The sequence below is a fragment of the Helianthus annuus genome, chromosome 16, assembly GCF_002127325.2.
Source record: "Helianthus annuus cultivar XRQ/B chromosome 16, HanXRQr2.0-SUNRISE, whole genome shotgun sequence".
NCBI lineage: Eukaryota > Viridiplantae > Streptophyta > Magnoliopsida > Asterales > Asteraceae > Helianthus > Helianthus annuus.
The window spans coordinates 30,084,979-30,101,070 of record NC_035448.2 but is presented as its reverse complement, the minus strand read 5'-3'; the positions used below and the strand labels follow the sequence as shown (position 1 = coordinate 30,101,070).

Below are 16,092 nucleotides of genomic sequence, written 5' to 3'. Positions count from 1 at the left end.
TCAAGACAGCTAGACCACAAACCATAAAAGAGGTAGTAGAACTTGCCAACACTCTGAATGATAAATTAGTACGTACACAAGAGGAAAACCAGAAAAAGAACCTAGCTCAAAAGATTACCCAAGAATACGTTATGGTAATTCTTACCGTGGAAAAGGACCAGGTTCTTCCTCTTCACCCAACTGCAAGTATTGAAAAAGAAAGCACTCAGGGAGATTCTTGATATATTGCAACTTCTGCAAAATATCTGGGCATAAGGAAGAAGATTGTAGGAAGAAAGCTAGGAATAGAATATGCTACAATTGTGGAGAAGCTGGTCATATTAAACCGAACTGTCCGAAAATAGCTCTAGCAACAAACAACAAGGCTAAGGCAACCGAAGGACCCAAGAAAAATGCCAGAGCATTCGTTTTGACAGCTGAAGAAGCCAATATGATTCCGGATGTGATTGCCGGTATGTTTTTAGTTAATGATGTTTATGCTAAAGTATTATTCGACTCTGGAGCAAACCAAAGTTTTATCAATACTTCTTTCTGCAAACTTCTCAATCAACCATTAACTAAACTTCAACAAGACTGACTGTGGAAACGGAAAATGGGGATTCCATCAAGATAAGCGAAATCCTGCAGGGAGCAAGGATAGAAATTCTAAACCAAAATTTTACTGCCAACCTTTTCCCAATGAATCTAGCTGGATTCGATGTCGTATTAAGAATGGATTGGTTGGTAGCCAATCATGCCAGTATTTTATGTGATCAAAAGTCTGTACAAGTAAGTACACAAAATAGTGAAAAGATCACAATTAAAGGAGACAAGCCAACGAAAACCACAAAATTTATCTCTGTGATGAAAGCTGCAAATTATGCAAGGAAAGGAGCATTGGTGTATATGATTTCAGTAATCATTAACACTAAAGGAAAAGAATTGAAGGATATTACCGTAGTATCTAAATTCTCAGATGTTTTTCCAGAAGAGTTACATGGATTACCGCCAGATCGAGAGGTTGAATTTAGAATTCACCTAATACCAGGAACGGCACCAATTGCCAAAGCACCATATCGACTAGCACCAACGGAGATGCAGGAACTGAAAAAACAACTTGATGAATCACTAGAGAAAGGTTTCATACAACCTAGCTCATCGCCATGGGGAGCACTAGTGTTATTTGTTAAGAAGAAGGATGGATCGATGCGTAGTGTGCATTGTTTACCGGGAATTGAATAAGGTTACTATTAAAAAAAACCGGTACCCATTACCGAGAATCAATGACCTGTTCGATCAACTTCAAGGAGCTTGATTCTTTTCTAAGATCGATTTACGCTTAGGATATCATCAATTAAAAGTATAGGAAGAGGACATTCCTAAAACTGCTTTCAGAACAAGGTACGGTCATTATGAATTTACAGTCATACCATTTGGTTTAACCAATGCCCCAGCCGCATTAATAGACATGATGAATAGGATATGCAAACCATACCTGGATAAATTCATAATTGTCTTTATAGATGATATTCTAATTTACTCTAAGAGTAAGGAGGAACATGCGGAGAATTTACATATACTTCTGACATTGTTGAGAAAAGAAAAGCTTTATGCTAAATTCTCTAAATGCGAATTCTGGTTGCAAGAAGTGCAATTCCTTGGACATCTGGTTAATCATGAAGGAATTCACGTGGATCCCACAAAGATCGAGGCAATTACCAAATGGAAAGTCCCTGAGTCACCTACAGAAGTGAGTAGTTTTCTTGGACTGGCAGGATATTATAGACGTTTTATTCAAGATTTCTCTAGAATAGCCATTCCATTGATCAAACTCACTTGCAAATCAGTTAAGTTTGAATGGGGATCAAAACATTTAGGATTATAAAACAAATGTTAACCCACACTACGTCAAAACCGGGCTTTAGCCACATTTTTTCCAAAACCCACCTGCCACACATTTAAAAATTGTGTAGCTAAAGGTCATTTCTATTATTTTAAAACATCTCTAGCCACACATTTTATTATTATTGTGACCATTATATATAGCTAAAAACCTTTAGCCACACTTTTAGAAAAAAATGTGACATTTACTCGCCACAACTCGAAAAGTGTGGCCAAATCTGACGTACTGCCACAATATTTATTTGATTTTTTTGTTCATGTGACGAAAACACATATTTTTTAAATCTTTAGCCACACTTTTAACCAAAAAATGTGACAATCACTAGCCACAGTAAAACAGTGTGGCTATATGTTACTAACTGTCACAGTAGATTTTTAATGTTGTGACTAAAAGCTAATACATACCGCCACTTACAAATTATTTGACCAAAAATTTTGTTTATTAGTCACTTGAAAGTATTCATGTATGACTAAAAGTTATGGCAAAACAAAAAACGTGACGATAAGTAGCCTATTATCACACTTTAATTACTTTACGTGACCATAAAGTTACCCCAATATACACACAAAAATTTCAATTCCCTTATCCCTCTGCTCCATGCCCCATCAATCTCCGATACCAGCGACTCCTACGCAGAATAATCCTAATTCTGAAACCCTAGTTTTATGGAGGAAGATGATGTAGAAGTTCTATCAATCTCCAATACTAGCTACTTCGACGAATACTGCAACGAAAACGGGCGTCGCACGACCTGCTAGCTGTTGTGTGTGAGCAAAACTCACAGAACATGAATGCTCTTTATAGGTACAATGTTGCTCTATAGGTTAAGGATATGCAATTAGTTATTTATTTTAGCATTTTTGGTTACATAATTTTGATGAAATTTGGTAGAATTGACAGGAATTTCTGTGTTTTTAGCTGAAAATTGACCAGAATATTTTATTTTAGTTATATATGTCATGTTCGTTGCATGGTTTTGATCATAATTTGCTTTTAGAAGAGGCTAGGATTATCATAATCCATTAGGCATGTAAATGGACCGAATGAAAACAAAAAGGGCATGTGTGTTTGTTAATTTAACTTTTGACCGAACATGAACACAAACACGAACTCAAACCTCCTTGTTGTGAAAAGGTAGTTGCTACTTCGGCGAGCTCTTTCTGTTAGTGAAAGAGAAACTGTTCTTAAGACATCTTTTAAACATCCTTGTACTAATGGCTATTCTAACCAGAATGAACAACTGGTTCGCAGCCTGTGTACTCGTAAACGTTTTGTTCCTCGGGGATCGAACAGGCCAGCTTTGATTCCCATAACAAACAAACAGGATTACTATTATACTTTATAAATTTCAGTTGTGCATAACATTAGAATATTATTTGTTCCCTGTACAATAAGAATTTAACCAAAAAGTCGACAAACAAGTAACTTTATCATCGTTGAGAACAACGTATTTCAGCATGGGTCAAAACTGGGTCCCACGCCCAACAGTCTTTAGAACAGTTAAAGACACGAGAATTTTGCAATTACATAAAAGATTTTAGAAATGGCATTGTTGCATATGTTATGGGAGCAATGGCATACATCATGTTATGCCATCACTTCCACCATTGCAGTTCGTTGTTTTTTTTTTCAGTTTTTATCAGCTTAAATGAACTAATTGTTTACTTTGAAATGAAATTTCCGAGCAGGATATGCAAGATTTAATCAACAAAATAAACAAATATATAGTCGCTCCACTTCCAACCATGTATTCTGGTGCATTGTGAGTGTTTTATTTTTCTTGAGCTTTTAACAAAGTCTATCTTTCATGTATTTATTTTGCCAATTTTCTTTTCTTTTCTTTTCTTTTCTTGTAGTCGAGGGCTTGTTAAAAGCATGCTTCGGAAAAATCCATAAACAAGACCAAGTGTATGCAAACTTGTTCTTCTTTCTACCCTTTTCTTTACATTATTAGAGATGGGTAATGGGCGGGTTGTCAATGAGTCAAAAATGGACTCTCGTCAAAATGAACTCGGGTCATATACGGGCAATTCTTTAACATGGGACCAGTTGGGTCAAGTTATGATTACAAAATCTATGTTACTTCAATATTTAAAAATAAAATGACTTTAAGAGTTCTGGCCTGACGCTCAAGTTGTATTACAAAAAAAAATTATTTCAGCTGTTGTTTTTATTTTACTGGTTAAAAGATAAGATAGCCTGGATCAACCCAATCATAATTAAATGGATTAAAATTGACACCGCTAACATTATTCCATTATTGAATTAATTATTTTTTTATACTTTTTCACTTAATTCCAGGCTGCAGATTTGCTCAAACATTCACATCTTCAACCATACATACGTAATCTCCATGTAAACATCAACAACCCAAAACTCCATGCTTATCTAGTCCGGCGGTCTGACTACAACTATGAAAAGAAAACAATATCCGTTGAACCCAAAACCGAGCCTCTTTTGGAGGTAAATGCAAAAAAAAAAAAATGCACAGACGGTTTGAATGTGGCAGGAGGCTCTCAAGGTGCCAGCTGCTGCAAAGTTGTATAATAAGGCTAATGAGATTTTAGGCTGAGGTTTAATGGTTTATTCAGTTATAGTATTTTGATATTTTTAGAGTTTAGGTCAGTTAAATGTTTCTGTTTATTATTTAGTTGTTTTAAATTTGAACAAAAGAACTTGTGTTAGATAATAAGTTAACAAAAAGTTGTATTTGCTTGAAGGTTTGATGTTATATTACTATAATTACAATGTGGACCTTTTGAGTTAAGCAACGTATGAGGTTTATGCATTTGAATACCATTTGCATGACTTTCGACCCGCTTAAGAGTTAAGTCGTTTAATCGCTTAACCTATCGATGCAGAAGATTATGGGAGATGTAAAGGGGCTGTCATTTTTGTGGATTAAAGCGCATTACAAACAGTCGAACTTAGAATGGGAGATGTGGGGTAGTTTTAATGTTCATAGAGTTGTCTGGTAGTGCTTGAATGTAACATGTTTTGTATCTGGTGTGCTATTTTTGTGTAAACTAGCAACGTGCTGGCTTTTTGGTTTGATAATAAATTGATTGACCATTCAAAAAAAGAAGCATGGCAGGTGTCATTTGTGTTGTGTTTATGTGAAGTAGCGAGTCTACTTAATTGAGTTCGAGCTTGGCTCGCGAGTAAAACCCAAAGCTTAAGCTCGGCTTGAGCTATTTTAAGAACAATCTCAGACGAGCTAAAAGCTTGGATTGAGCTCGAGCTCGCTTCGATATCGTTTAAACAGTTAAACAAACCGGTGTTATTAGTTTAAATTATATGGGCCTATGTTGAAACCGACTTGTGCTTTTTAGGCTCGTTAAGGCTAGGCTTGTTTGACCCTTGAACCGAGTCGGTCTCGAGTAGCTCTCAAATCATTCATAGAGATTATACATGTAATCTCTTCTTTGATAGCTTTATTTATATTTGAGTTCGGTTCCTATCCTAAAATTCCCCTTCAAATGATACTCTCAAATAAAAAAATACACTATTTTAACTAAATATAAAAATATTATTACTACAAAACGTCATATATATCTTAATGTACTATATTGAGTCTTAATGAATCACAACGGACAATAGTACGACATATATGTCTTAGTGGACCACATGGGGCCTTAATATATCACAAGGGACAATAATAGGTCATATATGTCTTAGTTGACCATATTGGGCCTTAATAGATCTCAACGGCCAATGTAATTCATATATGTCTTAATGGACCGTATTGGGCTTTGATGGATCATAACGAACAATAGTATGTCATATATGTCTTAATGAGCCATATTGGTCCTTAATGGATCACAACGGACAATAGTATATCATATAAAATGGACCATATTTGGCATTAGTGGACCATATTGGGCCTTAAGTGGTCAAAACGAGCTTAATGGACCATATCGAGGCTTAACAGACCACAATAAACAATAGTGTATCATACATTGCTTAATGGACTATGTCGGGTCTTAATATATCACGATGGGCAATTGTAGATGATGCATGTCTTAATGGAACATATTGGGCCTTAATGGATTATAATAGCCAAATAGTAGATTAAACATGTCTTAATGGACCATATTGGCCTTAATGGATCACAATGGCCAATAGTATATCATAATTGTCTTAATGGATAATCTTGGGCCTTAATAGATCATAATGGACAATGATGGTTTATATTATTGTCTTATTGGACCATATTAGGCCTTGATATATCACAATGGATAATAGTAGATCATACATGTCTTAATGGACCATATTGGGCCTTGATACATCATAATGGACAATAGTAGATCATATATTTCTTAGTGGATCACGCCTGAAGGATCATAATGGACAATAGTAAATCATACATGTCTTAATAGATTATATTAGGGACGTTTTGCGCCATGTGGCAGCCCAGTCAACAACAGGGCATTATGGGACTTTTTTAAAAATGGGTGTAGTGGGAATGTTGGCATTGTGATGTAATAGAATTAAATAAAAAAATCATAAAAATGTTATTGGACAAATGGAGCGTGGAAACAGGTAACTGGCCAAAACAATTGAAGCAGGGCGTTGAGAAAAAAAATGCCAAAAGCATTTTTTTGAAAAAAACACCAAAGGGGATGGTTTTTGGGCGTTTTGGGACGTTGTTGGGACCAAAAAAGGCAAAAAATCTTTACCACTAAGAATGGTTTAAGTTCTAAAGGTTTTGAAACCTGTTCTAAAAGGTTTTGAAACCTTTGATTTTCACATTACCTCCAAAATTTTGGATTTTCAAACCCAACCAAATTCACCCCGCCCAATCTTCCCTCTTCCTAAAACCCCCCCAAATTCCCAAAACAAGCAACTTTCATTTGAATACCGCCAATGAATTCTTTGATTACAATCTAGCATACAAAACAAGTTTATAACAGTAAAAAATTAGGGTTTCTAACTCACTCTCACCTTCCTTATCGTACACATTAACCACTTCTTCCCTTCCAACACCACCAATTTCTAGGGTTTTTCTATGTCATTCCCATTGAGATCTACCACAAAATATACAATTTTCTCACCATTCTTGTCATTTTAGACCTCCATTGGCGAAAATGAAGTATGGGAAGAAGGATTTGGATTCTTACACTAACAAAGGCAGTAACAAAGTTATTCGAAGTATACCCTCTTTCTCTCTCTGTGTATATATATGTATCTCCCTACTGTTTGAATGACTATAAATTTTTATGATTTTTTTTATTATTATATTTGGGTACCTTGCCTGGCTAATTAGGGAGACGAAGGTACCACCACCGTTGATGTAGTTAGCTGGCACTCACTCTCTTATTCTCTCTCTCATGTCGGAAGTGACCCATTTGTGAGATTGGACGGTTACAAGAGGACGATTGGTGGCCATTTGCTGTAGAAAGAACAAGGGGCTAGGGTTTGGGAAAAAAATAATGTTTCTTCTTTTTCTTTAAAGCCTCTGACCCTCTCATGAACACACACATAACTCTTTGATTTTGGATCTTTCGGTGTATATTAATTGACTCGATTGGAGGTGATGCATCATTATGAATTTGGTTCTGATTTGACGAGGCTATGTTTTGATTAACAGGTTTTGCATCATTGTTAATAGTGGAGAAGGTATTGTTTAAGGTTCTGGGAGTTTTAAGTAAAAAGTTTTATAAGTTGGGGATTTTGTGCAGCAAGAGGTGGCATATCTAGATCTTTTGGATTAGGTTTCAAGGAACAAAAGGGGACGTGGCTAATTTCTACAGCTTGCACTCATTCAACAAGTTAGGGCTCTAATTTTAGTGTTTACATGTTGGTATAGCAGATTAATCAAACACTGTTTGTATTTTAGTGTTTACATGTTGGTATAGCACTTTCCCTTTAGCTGTGTGTAATTCACCTGTATTTTAGTGTTTACATGTTGGTAAGCATCTTTTCATCTCTACTTTATAAAACTACAAACTCGATAGCTATACCAAAATATAGTTGATTTCGGGCATGTTTGGCTAAGCTTATTATAGTTAAAAAGGACTTTTGGAAAAGGACTTTTGAGAAAAAGACTTTTTGAAAAGGAGTTTTTAAAAAAAAGTGTTTGGATTAGCTTATTGATGTAAAATGACTAAAATGGGCATTCTTTTAGATATAAGGGGGTAAAGAAAGGGTATATTGGTAATTTGTAGTTTGAAAAGTTAAAAGCTGGCCAAAAGTCACAATATTGTGACTTCTTGAAACCTCCTTTTTCTTCTTTGCAAAAAGCCATTTCTAAAAGGACTTTTGGCTTAGCCAAACACAAAAACAACTTATTGGCTTTTTGATAAGTCAATAAGCCAATAAGTTGTCATGTAAGATTTATTCTTTAAGGGTTATATTGGCATTAGCTTTCAAACAGTCATTCTACATGTGAAAATTATATAAAGAAAGCTAAAAAACAACAAATGTTGAAAATGAACCTTTGGACTGCTTCTAGTGTCGTGATGTGTTTTAACTCAACAGCTAGCATGAAATAAAAACAAGCTACTAATCTATTTTTTCAACTTTTGCAGTCGAGTTTAACTCAATAGCTTATAGAGCGACCTAACGGTTGCAAAAAAAAAAATAATAAAAGATAAAAGCACAGTGCTTCAAAATAGATCAACCTATGCCTGATTGTTCTAAATACACCATGTTGCTCTTCTTCATGAACAACAACTTCTCATTGTATTTTTGCTCTACTCTAGTGCAGTTATTATAATTAGGATAAAGCTCATCATGTTTAACTTGAGGAAAATACTTGAGTAGTTGAGTGTTTTCAAATTTATGACATTATAAATCTTTTGCTAATGATTGAAACTATTGAGGTTTTTTACAAGTTTGTCAGCTGTTAACGGGTCAAAAAGGATAAAATGTAAAAAGTAAAAGTTTAACTAAAGGAAATGGGTTAAACGTCAAAACAAGTATTCCAATGTTAATGGCATCCTAAGTTATTTTATATAGAAGGAACTGTAATATTATTTTAATATTATGGTTTTGTAATCACTTTCAATATATTTCGGTGAGCCCAACCCACTGACTTCTCTTGATTTATTTCCCAGCTTACCTGTTTGCCACCTTTAGTCAGCTACAAGATTTCTTTTTTATTTTGCTTACCAGTTAGTTTGAGATGTTGGCATGTGATTTTAATTGTTGTATTATTTGGTAATAAATAGTACTGATATGTTTGTTTTTCTCCAGCTATTGGGTAGGCCACACGAGCTTAATGAGCAAGGTCGTGCGCTGGAGATAGCAATAGAAGCAACAACACTTGCATGTATTGACCTTAAAGATAGTTTAAATGAGTGGGACAACAAAGTGGGTGATGACGACCGCAGATCAATAGTAAGCCCTATGAAAAAAGTAGTAATCCTTAGAACATGAACTTGTATTTGTTTGAAATTAGATTTATATCTGGTCACAAATGCCTCTTTGGGTGGAACTTTAATGGTCAATGTTTTGACATTTTTTACCATTTAGGTCGCCCCTTGTTGCTGCCGCTGCTGTTTCTAACACCATCATAGCAGTTGACTTTAAGTTGACTTTTCTTTCCTTGTTTATTATTGTGATTATTTGTTTTTTACATCTTCAATTGGCAGGCTTTCTTCTGGCATAAAGTTGGTTCATAAGCTCAAGGAAAGTGGTAAGACTAGTTTTTTGATATCTAGAGTTTTTTGTCAAATGATCAATGTAAATGTAAGTTTATAGAGAGTCAATGATTGATTATTGTCCTTTTAAGTATGAATAAAACTATATTTCTAATTACAGGTGGTAAGTATTGCTGGAGCGTTTTTACATGGGCTGGAGCAAGGTGGCCACCAGTCTATGGATGCAAACTTGCATCACTTTGAAATATGGACTTGAAGAAAACAACCGAGAAATAGCTCTTAGTTTGTGTGTACATTTGTTCACTTTGCAACTTTTGTAGATAGGTTTTGATTAGAAAACTTATGTATTTAAATAGAAAAGTTATGTATGGATTTTTTATTATTGTTGTTAATATCATTTGCTTTATAAATTAGTTACTTTGTTTTTTACTATCAGTGACCAAAGGTTAGACAATAGCAACACTTAAATTTTTGTGTGACTATAAATAACCATTAGCTACGTCATAGTCACTTTGTTTTTTGTTGTGTGACGGAATAATACCAAACGTCATGGGAAAAGTAAATTATCTATCACTAAAGGTTAGACAATAACCATACTTAGAATTACAAAATTTAATGTGGCTATACATAACTATTAGCCACACTTTGTTTTTTGTTTGTGTGACGGAATGATAGGAAATGTTATGGGAAAAACAAACATGTGTGACCAAATGTTAGACAATAGCCACATCATCATCACTTTGTTTTTATTGTGTGACGAGATGATTACAAATGTTTTATAAAAACAAATATGTGTGACCAAAGGTTAGATAATAGCCACACTTAAATTACAAAATATCATGTGACTTTACATAATCATTAGCCACACCAAAGTCACTTTGTTTATTTTGGTGTGACGGAATATTAGCTAATGTCATGGGCAATATGAATATGTGTAACGAAAGGTTAGACAATAGCTACACTTAAAATTATAAGGTTTTATGTGGCTTTACATAACAATTAGCCACATTATTGTTACTTTGTTTTTTTGTGTGACGAAATGATAGCAAACATCATTGGAAAAATATACTATATGTGACTAAAGTTTAGACAATAGCCACACTTAAAATTATAAAACTTTATGTGACTTAACATAATCATTAGCCACACCAACGCCACTTTATTTTTTTTTGTGTGACGGAATGATAACAAACGTCATGTGAAAAAAAATTATGTATGACCAAAGTTTAAATAATAGCCACACATAAACTTACAAAACTTTATGTGACTTTATATACTTGTTAGCCACACTATGTCACTTTGTTTTTTATTTTTATTTTTGTGTGACAAAATCATAGAAAATGTCATTAGGAAAAAAAATATGTGTGACTAAAGATTAGACAATAGTCACATTTAAAATTACAAAATTGTTTTGTGTATCTAGAAATAGTTTTTGGCCATACTTACGGTAAACTCATGTGACTAAATAATAAAACGGCCACACTTACAGTAATTCATGTGACCGTTGCTACCCTTTAGTTACACTTAATGGATGAAGTGCCTGATTCTAACGACCCTTTTTGTCACGTTTTGTTTTAATTGATGTGGCTAAAACAATCTTTTAAGTGGCTATATAATAGAAACAACCACACTTACGATAAATTTATGTGACCATTGCTACCCTTTAGCCACATTTGGTGTACAGAATGTCTGATTCCCACAAAAAATAGCGGTACCCTTTAGTCACACTTTTAAGTTGATATGGCCACTAAACGTGATTGTGGCCATATGATATCTATGATGACTAGACCTTTGGTCACACTTGAGATGGAAAAAAAGTGTGGCAATAGGCGTATGGCCACACTTTTTTCGTGTGGCTGTAGGCCTTTTTTGACGTAGTGCCACGCACCCATACTCGCATTGCCTGAAGGAACTGAAAACTTTGTAGTCTATTGTGACGCATCTAAGTTAGGATACGGATATGTGCTGATGCAACGCCAAAAGATTATAGCTTATGCTTCTAGACAGCTTAAAAAACATGAAGAGAATTATACAACCCATGATCTAGAGTTAGGAGCCATAATTTTTGCCATTAAGATTTGGAGACACTATCTTTATGGTAGTAAGTTCGTTGTATTAACAGATCATAAGAGTTTAAGATATGTCTTCGGACAAAAGGAATTAAATATGAGGCAAAGACGATGGATGGAGATTCTTAGTGATTATGACTGCGATATCCAGTACCATGTAGGAAAAGCTAATGTAGTAGCTGACGCTTTAAGTCGAAAGTATCATGAAAAACCAAAAAAAGAGTACGCTCTCTCACACTAAATCTACAGATAGATTTAAATGAACAAATTAGAAATATACAGGAAACAACAATCAAGGACGATGCTGAAAATTTAAAAGGAATGATTAAGGAACTAGAAAAAGGAACAGATGGAATTTGGAGATTCCATAAGCAAAGAATCTGGATACCTATTCAAGGACACCTACGAGACCAAATTTTAGAAGAAGCCCATAAGTCTAAATATACGATGCATCCTGGAAGTGACAAGATGTATCAAGACTTAAGAAAAAATTTCTGGTGGATAGGAATGAAAAAGGATGTAGCAAGTTATGTTGCTAAATGTTTAACCTGTTCCCAGGTTAAAGCTGAACATCAGAAACCTTCAGGATTATTGCAGCAATTGGAAATGCCAATTTGGAAATGGGAATTGATAACAATGGACTTTGTTACCAAACTACCCAAGACACGAAAAGGTAATGATACAATCTGGGTGATTGTAGACAGATTAACCAAATCTGCTCATTTCTTACCAATGAAGGAAACTTTAGTATGGAATAGTTAGCCAAGCTATATGTAAATGAAATAGTTTCATTACATGGAATTCCTTTATTTATTGTGTCTGACAGAGATAGCCGTTTTACCTCTCATTTTTGGACAAGTTTCCAAAAAGCAATGGGAAACAGGTTGAATCTAAGCACAGCTAATCATCCTCAAACGGGCGGACAAAGCGAAAGGACAATACAGACAATGGAAGATATGCTTAGAGCCTGTGTAATTGATTTTGGAGGAAATTGGGACGATCACTTACCTCTCATAGAATTTTCCTACAACAACAGTTATCATACCAGCATTAATGCTGCACCATTCAAAGAACTCTATGGACGAAAATGCCAAACTCTAGTCTGTTGGGTAGAGATTAGAGAAAAGCAACTATCTGGACCAGAGATAGTACAAGAAACAACTGACAAAATTATTCAAGTCAAGGAAAGACTAAAAGCAGCATGAGATCGTCAAAAGAGTTATGTAGATAACAGACGAAAACCATTGGAATTTCAATTAGGAGATAAGGTATTATTAAAAGTTTCTCCACGGAAAGGAGTTTTCAGATTCATTAAAAGAGGAAAGCTAAGCCCAAGGTATGTTGGACCTTTTGAGATTATCAAAAGAATAGGACCAGTAACTTATCAGCTACAATTGCCAGAAGAAATGGCAGGAATACATGATGTATTTCATGTATGTAACCTCAAAAAGTGTCTAGCAGATGAATCATTAGTGATACCTCTTCAGGACATAGAGGTAACTGAGAAACTTAAGTTTGTATAGAAACCTATTCAGATCGAAGATAGAAAGATCAAGAATCTCAAACACAAGAGATTAGTTCTGGTCAAAGTGAAATGGAATTCAAAGAGAGGACCAGAATACACATGGGAGTTGGAGTAAGAAATGCAAAGAAAGTATCCACACCTATTCCACTGAATCTCAAGGACGAGATTTAAAACAAGGTGGGAAGGATATAACAACCCTCGAAAATAACCGAATACACCTCGTATACGCAAAACTAGACCCGTATAACTTTAATTTTTATTAAAAACAAATAAAATAATGTTTTATTTGTCACTCGCGGGCCGCGACAGGGTCAGGGGGTGGCTCGCGGGGCGCGAGCAACCTTACTTGCCGGACACACATTTTTGACATGTGTCCCTGATGTGTGTAAAATGCAACATATAAATTACATCAAATGTGTCATAAAACTAACCCTTTTTTAGTACTAATGTTGAAAAAAGTGTGCTTTTGTCTTCCTTTTGTATTTTCAGGACCAAACGAGCTTAAATGAACAAAAGGAACAAATATGCAGCAAAAACTAACATAAATACAAAGAAAAGGAATAAACGTGGCATGCCCGACCCCTCGACAACATCTCCCCATGCAAAAACAAGCAACAGCAGGCTGACCACGGCCCATGCCCAGTAGACACGGGGGCGTGGTCAGGTGTCTGCAGAAATGGACAAAGCTGTGGAAGCTTCTATTCCAACCACGGGGGCGTGCCCAGCTCAGCACGAGGCGTGGTCAACGCTAAGATTCGCAGAATCTTGCAAATCTTGATAGTACAGATACGCTTCTACACACGGGACCGTGCCCAGCGAACACGGGGCCGTGTGGAACCTAATGCAGACAAGAGCAATTAATGAAGGAAGAGAAAGAGGATGGCCACGGGTCCGTGGCCGGGCTTCTGTTCAGGCTATAAATAGGGGTGCTTGGTTCACTTCAAAGGCATCCCTTGGCAAACCACCTCTCTCCCACTTTGCTACCACTCCACCACCACTACAACACCCACATCCACCACCATTATCCATCATCCACCTTAGAGTGTGTGTTGTAGTCTCGGGATCCAAGATTGATCGTAAGAGTTCTTGTCAATCAAAAGTCACGTTTGGCTAAGTCTCTTACATCACTTGGTGAAGACAAGCATTTAATGTAATACTTTTGATTTTCAATCTTTTCACACTTTTAAGTTGGTTTTGTATTAATGACTTTAATAACTAGTTTCTTATGTTGAAGGTGAAACTTCTTTATCATTTGTCCGTGGTGTCTTGGCATTAGTTTACTCTCTATATAAAGCAAAAGATTTTCACCATTCATATCTCTACGGTCTATATAGAGATATGTTAGCTAACTGGTCGGGGGTTAAGGGAATGGTTTGGTAAGGTTCTTGCTTTTTTCAGTGTATAGATCCTACAAGGACCTGGTCAAGCTTACTAGGAGCTCCTTCAATACCCACTGGTATTGGATGGCTAGGGTGCGAATGGTTTGATCCCCTCATATGTAAACTACTATTAATACATTAAACTAGCAACTTGGGATTGTATCCCTGCTGACTTAAACCATTTAGCCGAGGGTAACGTCACCTTCAAAAGAGGGGCCTACCACTTTACGCATTAATAACTTAATTAATTATCGTTCAATTTTTCGACCCTTTGGGATTGTATCCTTGCTGACTCAAACCACTAGGTTGAGAGTAACGTCACCTTCAAAAGAGGGACCTACTACTATAACTAAGATAATCTCTTAAAAAGTGCAAAAGTGCGGAAATCATCAAAGGTTACATTAAAGACGAGTCGGATCCAAGTGATTTATCTTGTCTATCTGTTTTTATTTTATTTTTATTTTCAGCATTTTTGTTTTTATTTTTCATGTCTAAAACATTTTCTAAAAATATTGATTTGATTAGACGTTGAGGATAAACCGGTACTAAAAGCTTTTGTGTCCTTGGACGACCTCGGTATCTTACCAACACTATACTACGCTCACGATGGGTGCACTTGCCCCTATGTGTGTTTAGTGTTAGTAAAATATCGTGTTTTATAAATTTAAAACTTGACTAATGTGTAAAATGGGCTTAAAATATTAATAAAAACATAACACACTTTACACACACCAAGTTTTTGGTGTCGTTGCCGGGGACACAAGGATTTTAAGAAAGTTAGGAATCAACGGCCTAATCATTTTTCTTGTTTTTCTATTTTTTTAGGATTTTTCTAGATTTTCCAGCTTCTGCAGACTTCAGCACGGGGCCGTGCCTGGTCGGACACGGGCCGCGCCCAGCATCCTTACTGGCAGTTTTTGTTTTCCGAGTTACAGAAGGGTGACCACGGGGCCGTGGTGGTGTAGCACGGGGCCGTGTTGAACCTTCCAGTAACTAGGATTCAAAAAACAATCACTGTAACCACGACCACGGGCCGTGGTCAGCGACCATGGGGCCGTGGTGAGACTTCTGACCAACAATCTTTTTGTTTTTATCGCAGGACTTGGAACCCAGGCTCAGCACCTGAACTTCTTACGCAGTGCATGAGCTCCAGTTCCAATAAAGGCATAAAAGAACCCCGAGAGGAACCCGAACGCTTTCTAAGAAAAAAGACTTAAAGCTAAAATCCAAGAGAAAGTTTCGGGGGACCCACTTTCAATGGCGGATCAACGTACCCTAATGGATTACCTACGGCCCACGGTAGGTAATTCGGCGCCGCTATTAATGCACCGAATGTCAATGCCAACAACTTCGAACTTCGGCCGCATTTGATACAAATGCTCCAGAACTCTGCAATTTTTCATGGACTTGAGGACGAAGATCCCCATTTGCATATTACCAACTTTTAGAAATATGTGATACTTTTCGGATCAACGGGGCATCAAATGACGCCATCCGCCTTCGAATGTTCCCGTTTTCACTAAAAGACCGAGCTAAGGCTTGGATAAACACCCTCCCAAGTGGTTCGGTAAACACTTGGTATGAACTAGCCCAAAAGTTTCTACATAAGTATTTCCCTCCTTCTAAAACGGCT

The 16,092-nt window shown here is 36.1% G+C and overlaps 2 long non-coding RNA genes across 3 annotated transcripts; both read left to right on the top strand.

Annotated features, from left to right (window-relative positions):
• The first annotated feature begins 2,451 nt into the window (after nucleotides 1-2,451).
• On the top strand, nucleotides 2,452-4,601 carry LOC110915262. The gene is made up of 4 exons (XR_002578840.2): nucleotides 2,452-2,686; nucleotides 3,571-3,644; nucleotides 3,739-3,790; nucleotides 4,184-4,601. It is a non-coding gene; the product is annotated as an uncharacterized LOC110915262 (long non-coding RNA).
• A 1,970-nt stretch (nucleotides 4,602-6,571) lies between these two features.
• Nucleotides 6,572-9,899, top strand: LOC110917320. Of its 2 annotated transcripts, XR_002580478.2 has the most exons (5): nucleotides 6,574-7,033; nucleotides 7,149-7,653; nucleotides 9,080-9,223; nucleotides 9,478-9,521; nucleotides 9,647-9,899. It is a non-coding gene; the product is annotated as an uncharacterized LOC110917320 (long non-coding RNA). The 2 variants fall into 2 exon arrangements; XR_004884296.1 differs by having other exon boundaries at nucleotides 6,572-7,653.
• Nucleotides 9,900-16,092: the final 6,193 nt, after the last annotated feature.